Here is a 6790-nt window from a genome sequence, read left to right on the forward strand (position 1 = left end):
TATTTTTAGAAGATGTGACTTAAAATATTGCAACTTTTATTGGAATCGCCATATGATAAGATCTGGTATTTATTTTAATGCGACTGAATGCATTTAATGCAACGGATCATTTTTGTCTGGTATTGCTTTCAAGATATATAAATGCACTGTGGATTAAATTTATAAAGATGAAAATGGGGATTACAGAGCTTCTTTTGTCACCTTTTTGGTAAATTAGTATCCAATTTCTCTTGAAAATTGAGATTTGTATTCTTTTTAAACATTCTTCATCTGAGAAAAAAAATCTCATTGGGTTAGATAGGTCAAATAAATAGTTTGAGGAAGTACTGAAATGGGTCATTGTAACAAATAATTTCAGTCCAGAAGGGGCCTGTGAACTAAAGGTTTATTGTGATTGCACTCTCTTGATTTTGCTGTTCATGTAATGGGAAGTTTTCCCTTCCTGGATTTGCAAAGTATATTTTTGTGCTGTGTGTATTGTATTTTCCCTGAATTAAACTTGCACTGAATAGTTGATGTATAGTTGTTTGAATTCATATTACATCACTGAAAATCTTATTAATCTGACACTCCATATAAATGTTAAGTACACAGTGTGCATGTAATTGTAATAGCTAAAGGTTTATTCTAATCTGTCTAAAAGTATCATAATATAGGTTATTCAATAGCTGTTATGATGGCTCTTGATGTTTCTCATAATCATTTTGCTCTTTGATGTTGATTCAACTCTTATATATATTATAATATCTTTCTATTTCATATAGTACTTTTGGATTTGACTGGAGAATATTCTAAACACGTTTTGAGTACTAAGCAATGGTTAATGATAAATTAAATTTTATTTCAAATATTCAAAATGGTTGCTTTTATTTAATGTGCTGTGTCTCTCTATTCTTTTAAACCCAGTTAACTGAATGCAAATTCTTACTAAATGTATCTGTTTGCTATATTATGAAATTTTGGTTTGATCATTCTCTTCTCTTTGAATGGCATATTTTCGATATTGGTTAGGGAATATAAAATGTAGTTTTGTTATGCCTAATGTTTTGAGGTAAATTGCTTTAAATACTTATATATTCTAACACTTTTTATATTTCATACTCCTTATGATAATTTTGTTCTTTCATATTGATTGTAATGTTTCTATTTCAGATGGTTACTTTTGGATTTCACTTGAGAATATTCTGATGTATTTTGTATGTTGAACAGTGGTAAGTAATAAATTATTTTTTGTCTGAAATATTAAAAATGGTATTTTGCATTGAATTACTGTGTATCCATATTCTTTTAAAGCCCCAAATATTATGCCCAAATTTTTACTGGACATATGCTTCTTGGTGGCAAAATTATAAAATATTTTTAAACACAATTAAATCTAGACTTTTCACATTTAAATACAATTTTGTGCAATTTAAATAAGTGATCTTTGTGCTTTGAATAAATTAATACTATAATGTATATAAATATTATTATTTTGAGATCATTTTATATTAGAGAATGAATAATGTCAGATTTAAAATACAGGTTAAGTAAATTTAATGCATCAGAATGTTTTAAAAATACCACAGGTGGATGGATGTAATTTATTTCCTAGTGGGTTATATATGATTCTCCATTTAGCTCATAAACAACCATTCCAGTACGTATTGATATTTAATTTGCAAATTATTATAATCTAAAAAAGTAATGAAACTAAAAGTTTATATCTAAGACTATTATAGAATATACTATTTTTCAGTGGAAAATGTTGCATACCTTAATATAATAGAAAAAGTCTCAAAAACTGATAATGAACGTTTATAAGATTTAATTACGGATTTCAATAAGACTATTGCTTCAGTTCATTGTTACTATATACAGTTGATAGCATGTGTTGAAATTTATTGTGCAGACACTAGTAAATTGCTTTTTCAAATCAATGTTTCTGTCTAAAAATTCTTCAGAAGTGTTTTTTGAGATCCTTTATAGCCAAGAACTCTTGGTATTTATTTTATGATAAATATCAAGAATCAAAAATTAACATTTTCTTTTTGTGTTTACTTTTTTAAAAAAATACACTGTGCTATTATCTTTATAGAGATGTTTTGGAGCACTAAAAGTCTTCGTTTTCCACCTCCTTCAGTGATTTAGTTTCTGATTTGCTTTGAGGATTGATAATAATTTACAAATTCTTCATCTCAGGAAAAAATCTCTTGCAATTAAATGATGGAAATAAATTGATTCAGGAAGTACTGAAATAGACAGTAATTTGATTCATGTGACAGAAAGTATTTGTCTAGAATTAGAAGTATTGTGCATAAGTTTTGTATATTTGAACAGAATATAACCTATCAATACTGGACAAATGCACTATATTTTTCACTTGCTCTGCAGAAGTCATATTAATTACATTTGGAAAGCAATTTTTAAGTTCCGAAACATTTTATATGTAGTTGAATGGCTTTTATTCTAAAATCAACAACTCTCAAAATAGGGTATCCACAACTTCACTCCTCTTGGAGCAAGAAGATTGACTGCCTAGAAATGCAAGATGCGTATATTTGAAATGAATGAAATGTATCCTGACTAAACAGTTGCACCAAACTATTTGCTTTCTGTGCAGCAGAAGTCTTAATACTATTTGCTTGCTATGCATCAGAAGTCTTAATTACTTATACAGAGTAATTTTGAATGTTGTAGGATTGCTTTCATTTTGTATTTTCTTTTAATTATTGCATTTTCACACTAAATATGTGGCTCATTACTAATTAGTATAATGTATATTATATTGTTGGAATTCTTAAATTTGAATAGCAATATGCACATCATGTGCATGAAAATATTGCAATAGCTAGAGGTTTATTCCATCCTGCATAAAAGTGTTTGCATAATGTTATTTAATAGCTGCTATGCAATTTTTGATAATTCTCATCCTGACTTTTGCTTTTTGATGTTGATGCAACTAAATATGTTTCTGTTTCTGGTGGTGTTTTTGTATTTGAAAAATTGCTTTTATGTATTGAATATTGAGCACTGACTTGTAATAATTTGCATCGGTAGATTTTTACCACATGCTGATGGATATAATATACTTTAATTGATAAATAATACATGCTTCTGGGTAATGTTTAAAAACAATGATTGACGTGTATTGAAATTTATTGTGGAAATCATCATGATGCAAATTAAGTATTTAAATCAATATTTTATGTCTAAAAGTTTTTCAAAAAGTACTATTTTTTCGTTGTAGGATGCTAAATGCCTTTCTCTAGGTAAAGATAAAGGTAAATTTTATAGGCAGAGAGTAAAAAGTATGAAAATATGTCTTCTTTACCATGCTCAGAAAGTTGTATTTTCTGCACTTTTCTTTCATTAGGATGTAAAATTGTATCTGCCTATGATGAAAATCTTATTCTGCTATTCATCAATTTGTTGAATTAGTTCAGAATTTTTTAAATAATTGTGAAATGATTTTTTACTGATTTTTTTTTATTTTTTACAATAAATATCAGTGCACCATAAACATGCAACAAAATCATATAATAAATTTTTAGTAATTTTTTGATTGATTTGAAGATTTTTTCCCCTTTTAATCACATATTTTGCTTGAAATAGAAAGTTTTTCTTTTTAATGATTTGTGCAAGTAAATTGCATTAAGTATATTTTACGTCTATTTTCTAATAAATCTAGAGTTTTTTTTTTTTAGATCTTGCCATATTTTATAAACTACACATATATTACTTCAGATGAAATTATTTATTTTTATTCTAAGATATATTGAAATTGTTATCTTTAGATAGTTTCTATTTTCTTGTTTCACATGTATATAGTATTTAATTTTTAAAAAATTTTTAATAACAATAGTGCCTATTAAATGTATTTTTAGAAGATGTGACTTAAAATATTGCAACTTTTATTGGAATCGCCATATGATAAGATCTGGTATTTATTTTAATGCGACTGAATGCATTTAATGCAACGCATCATTTTTGTCTGGTATTGCTTTCAAGATATATAAATGCACTGTGGATTAAATTTATAAAGATGAAAATGGGGATTACAGAGCTTCTTTTGTCACCTTTTTAGTAAATTAGTATCCAATTTCTCTTGAAAATTGAGATTTGTATTCTTTTTAAACATTCTTCATCTGAGAAAAAAAATCTCATCGGGTTAGATAGGTCAAATAAATAGTTTGAGGAAGTACTGAAATGGGTCATTGTAACAAATAATTTCAGTCCAGAAGGGGCCTGTGAACTAAAGGTTTATTGTGATTGCACTCTCTTGATTTTGCTGTTCATGTAATGGGAAGTTTTCCCTTCCTGGATTTGCAAAGTATATTTTTGTGCTGTGTGTATTGTATTTTCCCTGAATTAAACTTGCACTGAATAGTTGATGTATAGTTGTTTGAATTCATATTACATCACTGAAAATCTTATTAATCTGACACTCCATATAAATGTTAAGTACACAATGTGCATGTAATTGTAATAGCTAAAGGTTTATTCTAATCTGTCTAAAAGTATCATAATATAGGTTATTCAATAGCTGTTATGATGGCTCTTGATGTTTCTCATAATCATTTTGCTCTTTGATGTTGATTCAACTCTATATATATTATAATATCTTTCTATTTCATATAGTACTTTTGGATTTGACTGGAGAATATTCTAAACACGTTTTGAGTACTAAGCAATGGTTAATGATAAATTTTATTTCAAATATTCAAAATGGTTGCTTTTATTTAATGTGCTGTGTCTCTCTATTCTTTTAAACCCAGTTAACTGAATGCAAATTCTTACTAAATGTATCTGTTTGCTATATTATGAAATTTTGGTTTGATTATTCTCTTCTCTTTGAATGGCATATTTTCGATATTGGTTAGGGAATATAAAATGTAGTTTTGTTATGCATATAGTTTTGAGGTAAATTGCTTTAAATACTTATATATTCTAACACTTTTTATATTTCATGCTCCTTATGATAATTTTGTTCTTTCATATTGATTGTAATGTTTCTATTTCAGACGGTTACTTTTGGATTTCACTTGAGAATATTCTGATGTATTTTGTATGTTGAACAGTGGTAAGTAGTAAATTATTTTTTGTCTGAAATATTAAAAATGGTATTTTGCATTGTTTTACTGTGTATCCATATTCTTTTAAAGCCCCAAATATTATGCCCAAATTTTTACTGGACATTTGCTTCTTGGTGGCAAAATTATAAAATATTTTTAAACACAATTAAATCTAGACTTTTCACATTTAAATACAATTTTGTGCAATTTAAATAAGTGATATTTGTGCTCTCAATAAATTAATACTATAATGTATATAAATATTATTATTTTGAGATCATTTTATATTAGAGAATGAATAATGTCAGATTTAAAATACAGGTTAAGTAAATTTAATGCATCAGAATGTTTTAAAAATACCACAGGTGGATGGATGTAATTTATTTCCTAGTGGGTTATATATGATTCTCCATTTAGCTCATAAACAACCATTCCAGTACGTATTGATATTTAATTTGCAAATTATTATAATCTAAAAAAGTAATGAAACTAAAAGTTTATATCTAAGACTATTATAGAATATACTATTTTTCAGTGGAAAATGTTGCATACCTTAATATAATAGAAAAAGTCTCAAAAACTGATAATGAACGTTTATAAGATTTAATTACGGATTTCAATAAGACTATTGCTTCAGTTCATTGTTACTATATACAGTTGATAGCATGTGTTGAAATTTATTGTGCAGACACTAGTAAATTGCTTTTTCAAATCAATGTTTCTGTCTAAAAATTCTTCAGAAGTGTTTTTTGAGATCCTTTATAGCCAAGAACTCTTGGTATTTATTTTATGATAAATATCAAGAATCAAAAATTAACATTTTCTTTTTGTGTTTACTTTTTTAAAAAAATACACTGTGCTATTATCTTTATAGAGATGTTTTGGAGCACTAAAAGTCTTCGTTTTCCTCCTCCTTCAGTGATTTAGTTTCTGATTTGCTTTGAGGATTGATAATAATTTACAAATTCTTCATCTCAGGAAAAAATCTCATGCAATTAAATGATGGAAATAAATTGATTCAGGAAGTACTGAAATAGACAGTAATTTGATTCATGTGACAGAAAGTATTTGTCTAGAATTAGAAGAATTGTGCATAAGTTTTGTATATTTGAACAGAATATAACCTATCGATACTGGACAAATGCACTATATTTTTCACTTGCTCTGCAGAAGTCATATTAATTACATTTGGAAAGCAATTTTTAAGTTCCGAAACATTTTATATGTAGTTGAATGGCTTTTATTCTAAAATTAACAACTCTCAAAATAGGGTATCCACAACTTCACTCCTCTTGGAGCAAGAAGATTGACTGCCTAGAAATGCAAGATGCGTATATTTGAAATGAATGAAATGTATCCTGACTAAACAGTTGCACCAAACTATTTGCTTGCTGTGCAGCAGAAGTCTTAATACTATTTGCTTGCTATGCAGCAGAAGTCTTAATTACTTATACAGAGTAATTTTGAATGTTGTAGGATTGCTTTCATTTTGTATTTTCTTTTAATTATTGCATTTTCACACTAATTATGTGGCTCATTACTAATTAGTATAATGTATATTATATTGTTGGAATTCTTAAATTTGAATAGCAATATGCACATCATGTGCATGAAAATATTGCAATAGCTAGAGGTTTATTCCATCCTGCATAAAAGTGTTTGCATAATGTTATTTAATAGCTGCTATGCAATTTTTGATAATTCTCATCCTGACTTTTGCTTTTTGATGTTGATGC

At 27.2% G+C, this 6790-nt stretch overlaps 1 long non-coding RNA gene across 1 annotated transcript; it reads left to right on the forward strand.

Annotated features, from left to right (window-relative positions):
• The first annotated feature begins 1155 nt into the window (after positions 1–1155).
• LOC129959158 (uncharacterized) lies at positions 1156–6689 on the forward strand. The gene is made up of 3 exons (XR_008783415.1): positions 1156–1211; positions 5004–5062; positions 6325–6689. It is a non-coding gene; the product is annotated as an uncharacterized LOC129959158 (long non-coding RNA).
• The last annotated feature ends 101 nt before the right edge of the window (positions 6690–6790 follow it).

Source organism: Argiope bruennichi, chromosome X1, assembly GCF_947563725.1.
Source record: "Argiope bruennichi chromosome X1, qqArgBrue1.1, whole genome shotgun sequence".
NCBI classification, from domain to species: domain Eukaryota; kingdom Metazoa; phylum Arthropoda; class Arachnida; order Araneae; family Araneidae; genus Argiope; species Argiope bruennichi.